General features: G+C 38.2%; 1 pseudogene; it reads left to right on the forward strand.

The window, feature by feature from the left end:
- The first annotated feature begins 10,356 nt into the window (after positions 1-10,356).
- Positions 10,357-15,659, forward strand: LOC132296844 (polyubiquitin-like; annotated as a pseudogene).
- The last annotated feature ends 3,635 nt before the right edge of the window (positions 15,660-19,294 follow it).

The raw sequence follows: 19,294 nt of genomic DNA on the forward strand, positions 1-19,294 counted from the left end.
TGGACGCAACAATAACAATCAATCTGGTTCTTAGCAATCCAACACCAAAAAAGATCATTCATCTCTTTCCTGTACCTTCTGTCGAATTTTGGGGTATTGTATTGACTATTATCGTACTCGTGCTTGACTCTCCACTGTAGTTGTGGCTAACACTAAATATATGTCACCACCACCTTCAACTGCAACTCTGATCAACAACTCTTCTAGTAAATCTACATCTTCCTCATTTGTCTTTTCTGCAACTAACCTTGAGGCCATCCTCAACTAGGTTTTATCTCGCTATCAAGGTGCATCTTCCACTGCTCTTTTACTACACCAGGTACACGTGAATCTTGGTATTTTGACTTTGCTTGCTGCAATCACATGACACCGTATCCTACCTTACTTACATCCCAGACTCCTACTTCTCACTCTCCTGTTATACACACAGCCAATGACTCCACTATGGCTATTAGTCATATATGAACTATTTCTCAATCTCAGTTATCCGTTCCACATGTTTATCATGTTCCAAATCTTTCCCTTAATCTTTTATCTTTTGGATAACTAACTGAGTTGGGATTGACTATAACAGTTTCCTCTAATGGTTGTGTTGTATAAGATCCTTGGACATGATAGATTCTTGGGACAAGCCGTAAGCTAGGATGACTATTTAAACTTTCTTCATTAGATCTGCCTACTACCACCATTTTTGTTACCTCTACACGATGCACTTCCCCTACACTTGAGTTATGACATTCTTATTTGGGTCATGCGTCATTGTCTCATGTCAAAACCCTAGTATCTACGGGTTTATTAGGTCAGGTTAAACTTGAGTCTTTTGATTGTATTTCATGTCAATTACGAAAACAGCATGCATTACCATTTAATAAAAGTGAATCTTTTGCTTCTGCTCCATTTGATCTTATACATTCTGATGTTTGGGGACTTTCCACTATATCTACTATGGGGGGATCGCGATATTTTTTTATTTTTGTTGATGATTTTTCACGATTCACATGGATTTCTTAATGAAAAATCGTTTCACATTACTTAAAATATTTTGTGATTTTACTCAAATGATTGCAACCCAGTTTTTCAAACCCATCAAAATGTTTAGCTCTGACAATGCTCAAGAGTAACGACAAAATGAATTTTAAAAAATTCTTCAACATTACGGTACTATTTTTTACATTTCTTGTACGGGCATATTTCAACAGAATGGTCGAGCCAAACGTAAACTTCGACATATTTTAGACTTAACTCGATCGCTCACCATCTCTGCTTCTCTGCCTTATTATTTTAGTGTGTTTATGATCAGGTTTTTCCTATTCTTCCATTAGACACTTCTACAGGTCTCTTTCCTGATTCTACAGAATCATCAGATATAGTCAACCCTCTGACAGTTGAGTCCCACTCATCAGATATAGTCCATCCTCTGCCGGCTGAGTCCCACTCATTTGCCCAGTCCGAGGTATCTAATAGTGTGCCTACTACAAATCTTCGCCCCCATTCCACTCGGGTAAGAGCTCCACCTACACATCTTAATGATTTTCATTGTTATCATGCTCTTGCTCCCTTACATGAACCTCACAATTTTCGTGAGGCCTCTTCTAACCCCATATGGCAACAAGTAATGCAAGAAGAATTAGATGCACTATCCAAAACTCATATATGGGATTTGGTTGATCCGCCTCCTGGAAAGTCTGTTGTAGGATGCAAATGGGTTTACAAGATTAAGACTTGTTTAGATGGGTCTGTTGAGCGCTACAAAGCTTGACTTGTTGCTAGATGATTCACATAGAAATATGGCATTGATTTTGAGGAAACATTTGCCCCTGTTGCACGTCTTCCTTCCGTTCGCACTCTTATTGCTATAGCAGCTTCACGTCATTGGGGACTTTTTTAGATGGATGTTAAGAATGCCTTTCTTAATGGTGATTTACTCGAAGAAGTATACATCAGCCTCCTCCAGGTTATTCTCATCCTCCTCATAAGGTGTGTCGACTTAGACGTGCTTTGTATGGACTCAAATAGGCACCTCGAGCTTGGTTTTCCAAATTCAGTCAAACTATCTCTTGTCTTGGATACTCTGCTAGCTCTTATGACTCAGCTTTATTTATCTGACACACCGGTTGGGGTATCATTCTCCTTTTACTTTATGTTGATGATATGATCATCACTGGAAATGATTTGATGAGAATTTAGGAGCTCAAATAATTTCTCAGTCATCAGTTCGAGATGAAGGACCTTGGACCCCTCAGTTATTTTCTTGGTATTGAGATCACTACATCTACAGGTGATTACTATCTCATTCATGCAAAATACATATCCGATCTTCTTTCGAAATCGGGTTTAAGTGATAGCAAGATTGTTGATACACCACTTCAGCACAACATAAGACTTAATCTACATGATGGGGAATCTCTTCGAGATAGTACTTTATATAGACAATTGGTTGGTAGTATGGTTTTTCTCACTGTCACTCATCCAGACATCTCTCATGCCGTCCACATAGTTAGTTAGTTCATGGATGCCCCTCGATCCACTCATTTTGTTGCAGTTCTTCCCATATTTCATTATCTCAAAAGTACTATGTTTCACGGGCTTCATTTTTCTTCTCAGTGGACACTTGTTCTTCGTGCCTACTCAGATGCAGATGGGCAGGAGACCCTACAGATCGTCGTTCCACCAAAGGTTATTGTTTCTTTCTTGGTGATTTACTTATCTCTTGGCGCAGTAATAAACAGACTGTGGTTGCTCGATCTAGCACTGAAACTGAGTATAGGGCGTTTGCTGATACTACTTCTAAGCTTCTGTGGTTGCATTGGTTCCTTCAGGATATGGGAGTTTCTTCATCTATTATAATACCCCTAATTTTTAAAGGATTTATTTGAATTTATTTATTTATTTTATTTGATTACGTGGCTATGTGTTTATGTGCTTAATTGATTTAAATTGTTTAATGTGAATTATGTGATTTAATTGTGTGTACTTCTTTGTTTAATTATGCGTAATTATTTGTAATTAATTGTTAGGTTTAAATATTTTATTTTATTTAAAGGGATAGATTTTTATAGTAGTAATGGACCAACCAAATAGGTCTCATGGACTACTTGGATAGGAAGCCTAGATGGGTAAGGATTATGACTCATTAGTGCATATATATATATATATATATATATATTGTTTGTATTATTGTTATCATTATTATTATTATTATTATTACTATTATTTTTATTTTATTTATATTTAGTCTTAGGTTAGGATTTGAGTGCTAGTATATATAGATGTGGGAGTTAGAAAAAGAGAGTTTTACGTATACGTGAGTTACAAAAGAGGCAGAGATCTAGAGAGAGAAAGAGATAGAGAGATGGAGAGAGGAGGAAGAAGAAGGTGACCGGAGATAACTTGGAGGTTTTAGGATTCAGAGAAGAAGACTGGAGAGTTTATATAGTTGATTTTCAATCCAAAAATCATAAGACAAGTTCTTATTTTATCTCTTCCCATTTGAATTTATGATCTCTCCATCACTTGTTAGACTTTAGGGATTAAATAAAAGAATTTCAATGGATAAATTAATAGCTATGCATGAATTAAATTAAAGGATTTCATGTTCATATATGTTTATCTTTCAACTTGATGTATTCTTTGATTTGATGCATAAAACTTATTTTAAATTGTTGGATTTGATGTATATTTGTTGTATAAATCATTAGTGATAATATGGGACTTAAAAAACAGGTTTTAGGATCTAAATCGTGAATTTACAGGCCAAGAACAGAAGCAAATTCTATCTAGCGACTTTATGCTCAAGCATAAAGCTGTTCCGACACACAGTGCTTGAGCATTGGGGTTTATGCTCGAGCACTGGGCTGCGCTCGAGCACAAGAGGTTTGTGCTCCAGCTCTAGGGATTGTTTTCACTAAAATTGTTTTAAATGACCCCGCTTTGAGTGTAATTTATCCCGAGCATGCTTACAAGTATTGGGTAATGTAATAGACGTTTAGAATATATATTTTTGGTATAGACTCACATGTTTTGATGTTAAATGGAATGGATTACATTAATTAAATAAATATGATTTAATCTTTCGTAATATTTAATTTGTGTAATTAAATATATATGTTGAATACATTATTATAATCATGGTTGTGGATTTACTTAAGAATTACTAGCATGATACATGACTGTAATGATTTGTTTTAACATGGTTAGTTATGAGTAAATGATATTATGATTTTAATCATACTTTTATCATATCTATTATTCTAGACTTGAACTGTTAGGGATTATAAATGGTTGTGCTATTGATATATGGCTATGATAAGATTTATTCCTGTATGTGATGTGATAATTGAGATAGCTAATAAGTTAGGCTCCTTGATATTTTATACCATTGTTAGATATAGTATTGTTGTATTGATGTGTAGATGGGCTGGCTAATAAGTCATGACACTCTACTTGTGCCATTGTTAGTTATAACATATTTATTATTATATATATATATATATATATATGAGTCATGATACGAGTTTGAGGTTTGTTTCTCTCTTTATTATTTGTAACATTAATCACCAACCATTCCCCTCTACTCTCCAGAATGATAGCTTCGCCTTTAGATTCATCGGACTAACAAAGAAACCCTAGAAGGCAAAAATGGTGAAATGACATGGATATTTATTTGGGATACGCTTGGGATAAATAATTGTTCACTTAGAGAAATAGGGTATTATGGGAATTACAAAAGTTTCATTAAGACCACAAACTACTTTTCATGTCCCTCGAGAGGAGAATTCTATGAAGAAACTTTTGGGTAAATGGGCAAGCGTCACCCGTTACAGTTGGTATCAGAGTCAGATCCAATCCTTGATCCGGTGTTACGCCAAGTGTTCGGCTTGGAAGGCGTTTAGGTGAGCCACTCGAGTGGGCAGGGTGGCCCAACTGTAATGAGGGCGTTGCGAATTCGGCTACCCTTCTGGAGCTTCAATTCAGCGCTCTTCCACAGACTGGAAGCTCGTCAACTCTGTAATCCAGACACGACGAAAAAAATAGCTTTTGAGTCCTAAAAGTCAAAATGACTATCTGAAAGCCAAACCAAACAAATCCTTATAGCCAAACAACAAATTTCCTTAAGCCATCCGCAATAGCCTTTCTAAAATTTTGCTCTCTAGATTAGTCACATCAATTTTTCCAAGAGCCACGTTAGTTTTTCCAAGAGCTACGTAGGCAGTTTCTGCTCTCCAAATTTTGGCGCTGCAGAAGTCTCTCTAAATTTTTGCACTCTAAAAATAAAATATTTTTAATAGTAATAATTTTTTATTTTCTATTTTATTTTTATTTTTTTACCAATGGCTATATTTATAACAGTTATATTTTAAAGGCTATATTTTTCATCTTATATAATAACTCATTTGCTCATCATCTGATAGTCATCACTACATTATGAAATAAAAAAGAAAAAGAAAAAGAAAAAGAAAAAGAAAAAGAAAAAATAATGCAATATCTATTATCATGGATTAAAAACAATTACAAATAACAAAAAGTGAAAAAAAAAAATTTTAAAACAAAAAAAAAAAAAAAGTTTTTTTAATATATATATATAAAAGAGACAAAAAAATGTGATAAATAAGTTTTGGGGATTAGGGTCCAGCCAAATAGGCTGTTAATTCCCCTTTATTTTTGAAAAAATGCTCATTGAAGTTTACTGTGTGTTGAACCTAAGGGTGCACAAAAATCTGGTGAAATCAAAAATCCAAACCGGACCGAACCAGACCAGATAGTTTGGTTTGGTTTATTAACAGTTTGGTTCGGTCATGGTTCCAAATTTATGGAATTGTAAAAATACGATTTGGTCACAGTTTGAGGTGCTTTAAAACAAAACCGTTAAATTATATATATATATATATATATATATATATAATTATACATATAATATAATTCTACTGTGCCTGAATATTGTTGGTTTTCTGAACTGCGGTGTTTGTTTTTGAATTAGTAGTTCTAAATGTATTAGCCTATTAGCAGTTCTAAAGGTGTTCACTAATTCTCTTTAGTTCCAGAAGTGAGATGGATGAATATATTAGCAATTTTGAATGTATTAACTTATGTTCTAAAAGTGAATGTATTAGCTGTTCTGAATGTGTTGGTTAATTTGGTTTATTGTAGTGCGTTTAGATCTTTACCGGAAAAGAAAAAGAAAAAAAAAAAAAAAAAGATGACCGTGGAACCGAACCAACTTGAACCGGTGTTTCACAATTTGGTTCTTTTGGTCAAATGGTTCATAGTTTGGTTATTTTGGTCAAATAGTTTAGTTTGGTTCTAGATTTTTTGAAACTGTTAGGAATGGTTTGATTTAAAAAAGATCTCAAACCGGTCCAAACTGAACTGTGTGCACCCTACTTGAACTTATTTTTAATTTTTTCCTTCTAACCTCAAAACAACATCATTTTAAGGTTGAGATTATTTAAAAAAACAATTAGCGATCGCGAGTTAGCTTGTCAGGGATGATGAGTAGGCCCGCGAACACTTGTGAGCCCACTCGCATTAAGTGAGCCCACTGTCACGGGTTTAGAGTTTCAACACCACTCTAGCTACTCCCGTGCGGTACCAAGACGTTGCTTCTACTCTCGCAAGTGCTTGGTCAGCCTAACTCCTGTGCACACCTTAGCCAACACACTCCCCTTGTGCGCTTACTAGTGTTGTAGTGGCTCTCGCCCTCTCCTCACTTGGCTTACACACTCACACACACTAAGGCACTTAAGTTGGCAAGGAAAGAACACTTCTATTACTTCAAAGAATGCTTTGTACAAGGCTAGCACTCAAACTCTCTATAAGGCTCTCAAGACTCACTCTAGGACTTGTTGGCTACAAAATGAAGTCCTACTCCTATTTATAGGCATCCCCATCCCTAATGGATGGCTAGGATGCATTCTAACCAATGGTGGAGATCGATTCTCTAGAATCTTCTCCCACCTTCTTCACACTTCCATACTTATCCACAAGTATCTACAATATTCTAGAACTCTCCATACTACTCCACACAATTCTGGAGAACTCTAGAATATACTACACATATTTAGAATCTTCCACACAACTCTAGACAACTCCGGAAGACTCTAAAAACTCCATTCGCCATGCAGTTGCCATACAACATCCTCCTCAGCGTATGCGTGTCGCCTGCGTGGCACAACCTCTATAGGCGGGGCGTGACATTCTCCCCTACCCATTTCCGTGACGCCCTCATCACGGTTTCTTCAGCTGACCTAGCCTCTCGCAGGTCATCAGTAATTGCGCATATGTCCTTGGCCCAAATGTACGAGCACCCTTCGGGAGATGTGAGGTCCTCACGAGCTCCATCGTGTTGACTGCCACCTCTGGACTCTCTTTCCTGCTTACGAGCGGCACCATGCATGCGGCATTGCCTTCCTCGCCTCCAAGTATCATCAATGCACCAAGGCATGGTAGTGGCGCGGCGTTATTCTTGTCTATAACTCTAGCCCCAGCACCATGTCGTGGTCGTCCATCTCCGCAACCTGGAAGTCGGCCTTGCCTTTCCACCTTTGCATGCATAGTTCCACCTCCTTGCACACTCTGCTCATGCGTGCCTCCTCGGAGTTGACGGCCTTGATCCAGCCCTCCGTCTTGCGCATCTCTAAGCCAAGTCACTGCGCCTCCTTCTGGGTAATGAAGTTGTGTGTGGCGCCCGTGTCCACCAACGCTTGCACGACTTTGCCACAAACCTGCGCATCCACATAGCGCACCCCAGCTACTTTCTTCACCTTGCCCTTCTTCTTGGTGTCATGCGCCATGCTACTTAGCATGTGCATAGCCCCCATGCACCTGTTTTCGTTGCTGCCCGCATCGTCGACCTGGCCCTTGCCCTTATCCTTCACAAGGGCACTCATGGTCTTCTTGTTTGGGCAGTGTCGCAATATGTGTGGCCTTTCGCACAAGTAGCACTTCGGCTACCATTTGCCCTTGTCGCGGCGCTCCCCTTTGCCGCTGGCCTTGGACCTCTCTCCATGGTCCTTGCCCTTGTCATGGCGTCGGTGTCTCTCCTCATCGCTATGCTCATCATCACTGGACTTGGGCGAGCCCCCTTTCTTGAAGTGCCGGTCTCCCCCACCTTTGCCGCGGTCCCTTCTGGGAGATGTGACCCTCTTGTCATCGCGCCTAAAGTCTTCAAGGCGCCCCGCTATAGCCATTGCGGATGCCAAGTCTCTAGGCTCCCTCCTTCCTAGCTCTGTGGCTACCCAAGACTGCGACCTATCAATGAATAAGCACACGCGTTGCAACTCCGGCATCTCTGGGATCTCCAGCATCAAGTTAGAGTACTCCTTCACATACTCCCTTATGCTGCCCTTCTGCTTCAGGCGCCTTAGGTTGATCATGAAGAGGTCCTCGACACACTCAGTGTAAAACTGCCTCTTGAGCTGCCTTTTGAACTCCTCCCATGTGTCAATCGCTCTTGCGCCTCTACCGGTGAAGCGCTGCCTCCACCATAGAGTGGCAGTGTCCGTGAGGTATATGGTACTTGTCTGCACCTTCTCCTCATCATCCTCGATCTCCATGCACTCAAAGTACCGCTCCATGTGCCAGAAGAAGTTGTCAATCTGGCGCGCATTCCTTGCCCCATCATACTTTTTGGGGTCTAGCGCCTTCTTCTTCCTTGGCTTCACCACGACCTCGCGCACCTGGAAGAACTCCTTCTTGCACTCTGTAATCTCCATATGCAAGTCGTCTACTCGATCATGCAAGTCCCTTTCCTTCTCTTGTGCCTTGTTGGCGATACCATCAATCATTTCATAGAGCTCCGCCATCCTTCTCTCGAGCCTGTTAAACTTGGTCTCTGTGTAGACCAAGTATGTGGCAAGCTTCTCCTCCAAGCTCTGCTCCAAGACGTGGACTTTGTGGTCCCCTTCGCTAGCCATGTCTACTCCAACAAAGCTCCCTTGACGAACCTGGCTCTGATACCAACTGTCACGGGCTTAGAGTTTTAGCACCACTTTAGCTACTCCCGTGTGGCACCAAGACGTTGCTTCTACTCTCGTAAGTGCTTGGTCAGCCTAACCCCTGTGCACACCTTAGCCAACACACTCCCCTCGTGCGCTTACTAATGTTGTAGTGGCCTTTGCCCTCTCCTCACTTGGCTTGCACACTCACACACACTAAGGCACTTAAGTTGGCAAGGAAAGAACACTTCTATTACTTCAAAGAATGCTTTGTACAAGGCTAGTACTCAAACTCTCTACAAGGCTCTGAAGACTCACTCTAAGACTTGTTGGCTACAAAATGAAGTTCTACTCCTATTTATAGGCATCCCCATCCCTGATGGATGGCTAAGATGCATTCTAACCAACGGTGGAGATCGATTCTCTAGAATCTTCTCCCACATTCTTCACACTTTCATACTTATCCACAAGTATCTACAATATTTTAGAACTCTCCATATTACTCCACACAATCTAGAGAACTCTAGAATATACTACACATATTTAGAATCTTCCACACAACTTTAGACAATTCCGGAAGACTCTAGAAACTCCACTCGCCATACAGTTGCCATGCAGCGTCCTCCTCTGCATCTGCGTGTCGCCTGTGTGGCACAACCTCCATAGGCGGGGCGTGACATTATAATGTCACGAAGTGATCTCTAAGACGCTTGGAGGATGGAAGACATGCATACTGGTTAGCAAAGAGCAGAGTTTGACTGGGAATGGTTCCAGGGAAGGGGCGTGTAGGAGCATAGGATGGTACCTCTTCAGAGTTCAGGCAGGTCAACTCGGTTGAGTGCGAGGAGCTTGTCGCTGGTCGTAGACTTGACTATGAAGAAGGGAGTTGGCCATCCTTGCACAAACTAATCGAGAGCTGGAGCCGTTCCTCTAATGAAACCAAGGCAGGTCGAAATCAGTCAGCATGTATCCTTAGGAGGGCAAATTGTGGTGGCTGACCAGAGCGCTTGTGCGAAATGAAGCAACGCCTTGGTACTGCACGGGCCGTGTCGCTGCGCCAAATTTCTAGGCCCGTGATACCACTGTAGCCTACAAAGACCATTTGCTCGCCAATTTGGCTTCGAAGAGCCCGCTGGTGATGGCCTTAGTAAGCTAAGAAAAGTTCCCTTTTACTGTCTCTAAGCAATTCACTTTTCTTTCTTCGTAGTTAAGGCTTTGTTGTCGTCATCACAATTGCATATGTTGTAGTATTTGTGTGAATTCTTTTTTATTTTGATTGATGGGTAAAATAAATGTGTGGCCTCGGTACTGAAAACACACTTAATATAGTTGATTTAAATGTAAAAGATGAAAATTAATTAACTTTAATTAATTAAAGTGAATTAATGGAAATTGGGAAATAGATGTAAAGGATTGACTTTGCGAAAAACTCTGCAAGCCTTTTCCAGTCTCCTCGGTTTTCAGGGTATCTATCATCACACAATCTTGGTTAGGGTTACGAGATTCTTCATGGAGTCAAGTGAAGAGAAGGTCAAAACTGTCTCTTTTATGTCATATTTTATCTGATTACATTTTGAATGACCTTATTTTAATTAAATTTTCATGCAGTACCGTTATTCTTCTTGCTGTTCTTGTTATTATAATATTCCGTTTGGTTGTTGAGAAAACGAGGAAAAGAAAAGAGAAAATTTATTTAGAGTACTATCTGTTCTTGTTTTGTGCAGAATTTTAGTTTAGTGATTTCACTGTATCAGGCTTACTTGTGATATTTTGGGCGTTGAAAACTGATCAGCTTATAGAGATTCAAACTTTCTCATTTCTTGCCTGTCCTTCCATCATAATGGTTGCATCTCTTTCTCTCTCATCTATTCTCTCTCCTCTCTTTCTTTTTCTCATTATCTCTCTAATACTGAATCTCTCTCACTCGGGAAAGAAGCAAGAAGTGGGTCTGTTCTTGCTTCTCCCGCCGGACCGTTCACAGTTCTTCTTTGGTGACCTGTCCTCTCTGCCGGATCTCGTCTCAGTCCCGCACCCTCACCGGACCAGCCCGCGCCTACGCCGGCGACCTGTTCTTCTCTCTGCCGGATTCCAATCTTTTTCACGCGGCCCGCCAGTCGTTCTCATCGTTGTCTCTGTTGAGTTTTACCGGCGTTCCATCACGGAAAGTCCAGTTCATCGCAGCCGCCAGTCCATCGTCTGTAATTTTAAACGGAGTTCCGTACCGACCTTCTCTGTTAGTTTTCCTTCCGCCCGGGGTACTGTCTCTGTGACGCGACCATCACCGGCAAATCTGATCTGTTAGCTCTGTTCCCCTTAAAAATTTAAAAGATTTTTTCTTTCTTCAAGAAATATTGTTTGAAGAGGCAACAAAGAGAGAAATTTGATAACTATCAAGAGAATAATTTAGACAGTCAGAGAAGATGAACTTGACAATTTTGGGGAAGATGAATCCACAGTGTGTTCTTTCTCCTTTTATTTTCTTTATTTTTAATTATTAAAATTACTTTGTATTCTGTCAAAGTTATCTGCTAAAGTTATCGGCCAGACCCTTTTTATTATTATTATTATTATTATTATTTTTTATTATAGGTAAATAAATGTGTGGCTCCATACTCAAAACACACTTAATATAATGTATTTAAATTTTAAAAATGAAAAATAATTAACTTTAATTAATTAAAGTGAATTAATGAGAATTGGGATATATATTTAAACGATTGACTTGCCAAAAACTCTACAAGCCTTTCCCAGTCTCCTCATTTTTCAGAGTTTCTATCATCACAGTGTTTTGGTTAGGGTTTCGAGATTCTTCATGGAGTCAAGTGAAGAGAAGGTTGAAACTGTCTCTTTTATTGCCATATTTTAACTGATTACTTTTTCGAATGACCTTATTTTGGTTAAATTTTCATGCAGTCCTGTTATTCTTCTTGCTGTTCTTTTTCTTGTTATTATAATACTCCGTTTGGTTGTTGAGAAAAGAGGAAAATAAAGGAGAAAATATATTTTGAGTTCCATCTGTTCTTAGTTTTGTGTAGAATTTTAGTTTAGTAAGTTCAGTGTATCAGGCTTGCTTATGGTTATTTTGGGCGTTAAAAACTGACGAAGTTATCAAGATTCAAACCTTCTGATTTCTTGCCTGTCCTTCCATCATAATGGTTTTTGATGCAGTGTCTTTAATGGGTACTTATTTATCATTATATATATGGAACATTGTAGTACTTGCTAGCGATTTTAGTGCAATGTTTGGTTGCTGAAAAAATATAGGAAAAATAAGCACTTTAATCCCATCTATGGAAAGAATTTATTATTATTATTATTATTTAAGTTTTTATTCCCAAATATTGTGAGCAACAATCTCAAATCGTCACTAGTAAAGTGGTTGTGTTAGTATGGCCTTCAAGGACTTGAGTACCCACCTAAGCAGTTAGCATTGAGTGGTTAACCTCAACTTAATTTATGCTTAATCAACTATTTGGTTTAGCTGATTTTATTTTGAAGGTAAAATTTACTATTTCTTTATGTTTTTTTCTACTCTTTTCAATAGCCAAATTGGGTTTTGAATTAATTGTTAGAAAAACATTAGGCGGATGTAATATATTACCTTATGATCCTGATTTATGTATATATGTTCAATTTTAGAGGTTGTTTCGTTATAGAAGAAGAATGGTTGGTTTATTTTTTTTTTGAACCGGAGAAAAATGTTATGCCCTAGAATATATTGTCCTTAGTTTTCTTGGCAATTAGTTCTATAAAGTTTTAAGTACCGAGTTTTCTTGGAAATTAGTTCTATTAAGTTTCAGGTACAGTTGCACGAGCATCAAATTGAGTTACTTCACTCCTATGTATAGGTTCATGGGCAGTTCAAAAGCTCCCATTATTAAGCATACGATATTTGAGTCTAGAGTTGCGCTCTAAGTTACACAATCTTTCTCAACAGCTGTCGCTTTCATGCTTTGAGCGCACTCCCGCTTTCACGCTTTGAGCGCGCTCCCGCTTTCTCGCTCTTACCCGCTCTTGTTCCCGCAGTTGCTTTATGTGACTTAGGTCGTGCTGGGGCCTCATCTTGAATGCTTTAGTGAAGAAAGTGAATTAAAGATGCTTTTTAAACAGCTAGATTGCCATTGAATGGAATGTTATTGCAATTGGTAATTTTTGGTCGCAAGTTCATAGTCAATATCTTATGGTACAAATGGAATGTTATTCATCCTCCTCCTCCTCATTGTCTTTATAATGAAATGTTATTGCAATTGGTAATTTTTTGTCGCGAGTTCATAGTCAGTTTTCCCATACCATGACTTTTACCAGCTTATTAAAGTATGATCATTGTAAATCGAACATATATTTTGGTTTGCATAGTTTGTTCTCTTTTTCTGTTAGAAATATTGTCTCAATGACAACTATGGTCCTGAATTACCCTTCTGTTATTACCTGGTTTCAGTAGTTCATCTCTCTGTTCAAACATGATCCGAAAGGTTTCTTTTCTGATTGCACAAAGCAAAGCAGGGCTGCTTGGTTATCCCAACTAATGTGATTTTGTGGTTCTTATTCCGAATACATTCATTTTTTTCTTCTTTTTCTTTCATTACAGATAAATATATACTTGAAGGTCATAAAAACAATTGCCTTCAATGTCAAGGGATCGGAGACCATTAAAAATATAAAAGAAATGTACTGTAGCAGGGCATCTCAGAAAATTTTCAGGAGCTTTTCTTAACTGGTGAGCGGCTTCAGGATGACAAAAATCTAGTTGATTATGGTATTAAGAGCAACTCCACTCTCCATCTTGTTCTCCAAGCCTCAGGTGCAATAAAACTACTTATCAACATACCATCACATAAGAAAACCATTGAGGTTGAAGCAAAGCCGAAGGATACCATCCAAAACATCAAATTATTGATTCAGGCCAAAGAGGGGATTCAAGCAGATAAGTACACCCTCATCTATGCTGGAAAGCTACTCGAAGATAACCGGACTTTGGCCTCTCTCGAGATACAGGGTGAATCCACTCTCCATTTGGTCTTCAATCCGAGAGATTTGTTGTCTATTTCTGTGAAAATGCCTACTGGAGAAATCATGAAACCGGAAGTTAAGGTCATGCACACTGTCTGTGATGTCAAAGATATAATTGGGAGCATGGTTCGTGTCCCGGTTAATGATTGGAAAGTGATATATGCAGGGGTGCAACTTGAGGATTCAAAGACATTGGCTTTTTATGACATCACAGAAGAATGCATCCTAAACATGTTGCCTCCTCCATTTCAGATATTTGTTAAGAAGTGGAGTGGTGGTACCGTAACTCTCACTGTCCGGGGACAGGACACTGTCATAGATGTTAAGAAAAGGATTTTCGACAAGCTGGGCTTGCCGGTTGATGTCCAGAGTCTTGTCTTTGCAGGGAAAAAGCTCGAGGATGGCTGCGATTTGGCTAGTTACAACATCACAAAGCACTCCACTCTCAACATCATTTTTTGTCCTAAATCATTAGTGTACGAGGCGAAATTATCTAAAATTGGAAAATTTTCTACAGGTGCACTAGAGACCACCACTATTGCTGACCTGAAAGCTTTGGTCCAAAAGAAAATGGATATACCAGCGAAGGAAGCATTCCTCGGAATAAAGACACTTAGAGATTGGGATTCTTTGGCTGACTATGGGATTAAGAAGCACACAGTGCTGGCCTTTGCCTTTGAAGTGCGTTAAGCCATCTTAGTACCTTCATGATTGGGATATAAATTTCTCTAGACAAAGTTGTTGAATGGTTTTATTTATATATTTCTATCAAGTAACTATTTCACTTTTTTGTTATGGAAGTTTAATTAATTAGTGATTTCAATACTAAGAGTTTCTCCGAGATAATTTAAAAGATCAAGTTATGTTATTGTTCCAGTAATTGTTATATCATATATGCTACTATTTCATTATTTTGTCATTGCAATTATATTGTTTTTGTTCAGTATAACAAAGTATCAGAAAAAAAAAAAAAAAACTTTCATTTGTGAGCTTGTGTATAATTTCACATGTCATTGTACATTCCAGATTTGCCATCATATGAATGAAGCAAGGTTGTCTTTGTTGCAGGGCCACATCTTCTGCATGTTTCATCAATGGTGATGCTTGTGGATTTAAGATTAGAGAAAACAGAGATTCCGTCATGAGCACATTGCCAAAGGAAGAATTGGATTTTTCTTCCTTTTAGTTGGAATCGACCGGAAGTTCTTCCATTGAGGTTTGAATTCCTGGGTGCGATTACTTGTTGCTTGATCAGGAGGCATATGCAACTCTTGACAGTGCATATATACCAGTGGAATGACCAAGACTTTTTCAGACGACTGCATAATTATCCAGCACATGACAAAAAGTTAGGTCTAGTACGTCATGAATAGTAAAAGCCTGTAAAAAGCAGATTCCTTTACATGTCATGAACAGTTGAAAGTTGTTAAAAGCAGATTCTTTCACATGTCATGAAGCAGAAGGTTTGTGAATTGAATCAAGGGAGGAACATGTATTGAAGTTTTTTTTTTTGAAATCTCAGAACTCACCTAGGGAGGGCTGTCTACAAACTAAGAGTGCAGTACCCGAGAAGCACTAGGTTAATCAGGGGTAATAAAGGGACTGACAAGATTCGAACACTAGACGTAGTAACGCCCATGTTCTCACCTTACCAACTCATCCAAGCCCCGGGGGCAGGTACTGAAGTATTTGCTCTTATCTTTGATTGTGAGATGCCAAGAAATTTTTACTTCTAAATCTTTGAAACTAAGGCCGCATTCTGATTTAGAGACTCACAAAGCTTAGTTTACTTAACATCCTAAGGTAGTCTGTTTCATGTTATATGTAAAATCCCAAGTTCTACATAGTTTGTTTCATGTTATGTTATACCTACAATCCTAACAAAATCCAAAACAAAATCTCAAGTAGTTTGTTTCATGCTTATGTTATAAGTACAATCCTAACAAAATTCTACTAAAGGAAGTAATTGGAGTACATAATTGAATAGGAGAAAGATCATGAACAAACATGATGAGATAAAGAGAGGAACACCAATGAACCAGCAATTTTTAGACTAAGTGAAAAAAATTGACTGTTATCACACATAAAGAACATGAATTTGGAATTAGTCAACAATTGTTCAGACAAATGGAACAAATTTGACGATAATCAAATCAATTTCACTGGAACCTCAAAATAAAATACAGAGATCAAGTAGAGAGAGGAAGACGAAACAAAGCAACCCCAAAAATAAAATACTAGAGATCAAGTAGGGAGAGGAAAATGAAACAAACTAGACCCACCTTGTCTATTAAAATAACTTATATTATATTTTGGAAATAATATTTAAAGTTTTTATATATATGGAATACAACTTAAGGGGAGGTGAAAATTTCGTTACTCAAATTTTTTAATTGACCTGGCGCATTTATAGCCACTTATTTGGCACCAAATGGAACCGGTCACTGTGAGGCAGGAGGGGATTTTGTCTCGAAAGGAGAGGTCATGCACACCCACCTGATGAATGTTGAATATTGCATATTTGAACCCCTAAATATACGTATGTTAAGACTTAAAGTGATACTTCTATCCATTGTTAAACTGATATCTGTGTATTTTGTGTTTTTATGTACTTTCCCAAACAAAAGGTTAAAACCGAGCTTTTATAATGAAAATAATGATAAAAAAATTATTGAGTCGTTGCCAGTCATTCAAAGCAAGCCGAGAGTCAAAATAGTGAATTTTGGGGAGTTTCAAGTTCAGAAGCTCGAGCCTCAGTTTTATGGCTCAAGCTCCGTAGAAAAAGACAAGAAATTCCAAAGGTAACAAAGCTCGAGCCCTGACCCTCAGAGATCGAGCCCAACCACAGGGTGCTCGAGCTTTTGCTTAAGAGCTCGAGCATATGATGCGTCGAAATGTGAAAAGTTTGTCCAAGCTCCCAGAACCTCGTGCTAAGCCTCATGGATCGAGCACATGTTCAAGAAACTCGAGTCCACAGCCCCAGAGCTCGAGCCCAACACCTTGGGATCGAGCACCATGAAGAGAGGATCGAGCACTATCAATAAAAAGACGTTTCGGACAAATTTTGCTCCCAGAGCTCGAGCCCAAGCTTCAAAGCTCAAGCACAACCACTCAGGGCTCGAGCATTGCTGAAAACTCTGAAACTGCTTTAGTATTTTGGGCATAACTTTTGACTTGAAACTTTAAATTGAGCAAACTTAGCGGCTTTGGAAAAGAAAACTTGAAGTCTGATGTTTTTATCTCTAATAGCCATCTCAAGATTCACACTCTAAATGTTTCAAAATTGCGTTACAAAGTTAGAACAAGTTGCTGACAGGTTAAACTCGAGCCCTGACTCCAGAGCTCAAACTCTGACGTCCTGAAGGTTAAAAATGCATGCAGGAATTATATATTTTGACTCTTCTTTATTTCCTAATGGGCCCAATTGTTACCAAAAGCTGTAAAACCAATCCAAAGGGGATCGTGACTTGTTCTCCACTATAAAAGAAGAGGAGAAGACACATTAAAGGATGGATCCATCCATCAATCCATCATATTATTCATCTCTCTCTCACGGCGGCTTTTAAGGTTTTGAAGAAGAAGATGCAAAAGGAGTTTTGGCGGTCCATGGAGATGAAGACCACAACAACACAGATGACATCTTGCGTCGTCATGAGTAGCTAATTCCTCTCTTAAGGCATTGATGTAGCCCGAATCTGAATATTATGGTTTGATTATTCTATAATTTGGGAATGTAATATATTATGTATTTTAATTGCATGATTTTGGGCAATTGACTTAATTCAATAGGTTTTTAATGATTATATAGTTTTTGAATGATTAATACCTTGTCTTAGATTTAATTGTTCTTAAATTATATTCAACCCATTCTTATTGGACGGTATTTGGTGGAGGCCTATCGGACATAAGAATGGAGATCATGCAATGGTGTTCAAACGTTTTTAATGAATGAATGTTTTCATAGTCTATGCCTAGGGAAGACGAGTTATACTGCAACATTAGTTAGAAGTAAATAGGTAGATAATTTGTGCCAACCGAAGATAGGTTATAGTTAGCTAAGTTCAATGATGTATCTTTCTTTAAATCTGAATTAAATGAATGTTATTGAGTTTGATTCCATATAATGCATAATTGTTGAAATCCCAAGGTTGAACAGTTGATCATAGTATGAGGTTCGTGGTGAAGTCAATCCCTAAGTATTTCTTCTCTTAATCTCAATCCTTTTATTTCGTTTATTTTCTTTTATATTATTGAATTACATCACAACACACAAAATCAATTCCTCTTTTAAAATTAAAATAGTATTAATTGAAGACTTGATAAACCACCACAGTCCTTGAGGTTCGATACCCTCAACATAGCCTTATCCTACAAGGATTCGTTCTATTGCGAGTGGTATTTTATTATTGATAAATAAAAACACACATCAATTTTTGGCGCCGCTGCTGGGGCATGTGTCACGGATTTATTATGTTCGAGATTAATTCTTGTTTAATTTATAATTTTAAGACTTTCTGATATCTCAAATTATTTCTTTTTCTTTTCAAGTGCAGGAATCTAGTAGTAGCGAGGACGAAGATGCCTAAGGAATAGAAGTTTTGGTTTCAGGAGTTTTTGTTGTTTTTCTTCACTTGAAATTTTTCTTTTTGCTACAACTTGTTACCATTGACATTAGCTTAAATTGTTAGGAGAATTTTCTAAATTAAACATGGCTAATAATGGTGATAATATAAATGGGGCACATGTGCCATAAGCATCTGTTTCTCCACCACAACCACAATTGAGGGATCACTTCATTCCCACCTTATATACATCCCCTTGTTGCTTTCAATTTCTATAATCTGATGCAACCCACTTTGAGATTAAGCCAGTTATGATCCAAATGCTTCCAACTTTCCATGGGATTACTATTGAAGATCCCTATAAGCACATTGGTGTGTGCCATACCAATGCACCAAATTGAATGCAAAAGTAGAGTGTAGTGTGGCCAAGTTTAAATTTAGAGGTTGCCACTACCACTTCTAACTATAAATACAGCTAGGGTGAGTAAGGATCGTCCCAAGGGAAATGGAGTGTATTATGCTTAGAAATTGAGGTCGGATTAGTAGGTCGAGTGATCAAAGATGTTTTGATTGGTTAATTAAACTACAATGTTAACTAAATAGATGCGAGGTAAAGTAATTGAAATAAAGTAAAATGTAGAGAATATAAGAGAGGGATCTTGGGACTTAGAGGTCACCACTAAACATTGCCTTCCTAGACACTCAATGTGTAATGAATAAGGGGGATTATAAGTTGCAATATTAGTGAGTGTCATTGATTGAATCAACAAGTATGGGTGACTAATTAAG

Source organism: Cornus florida, unplaced genomic scaffold, assembly GCF_030987335.1.
Source record: "Cornus florida cultivar Cherokee Brave unplaced genomic scaffold, ASM3098733v1 CherokeeBrave_3.0.0_Hap2_Chr01, whole genome shotgun sequence".
Taxonomy (NCBI): Eukaryota; Viridiplantae; Streptophyta; class Magnoliopsida; order Cornales; family Cornaceae; genus Cornus; species Cornus florida.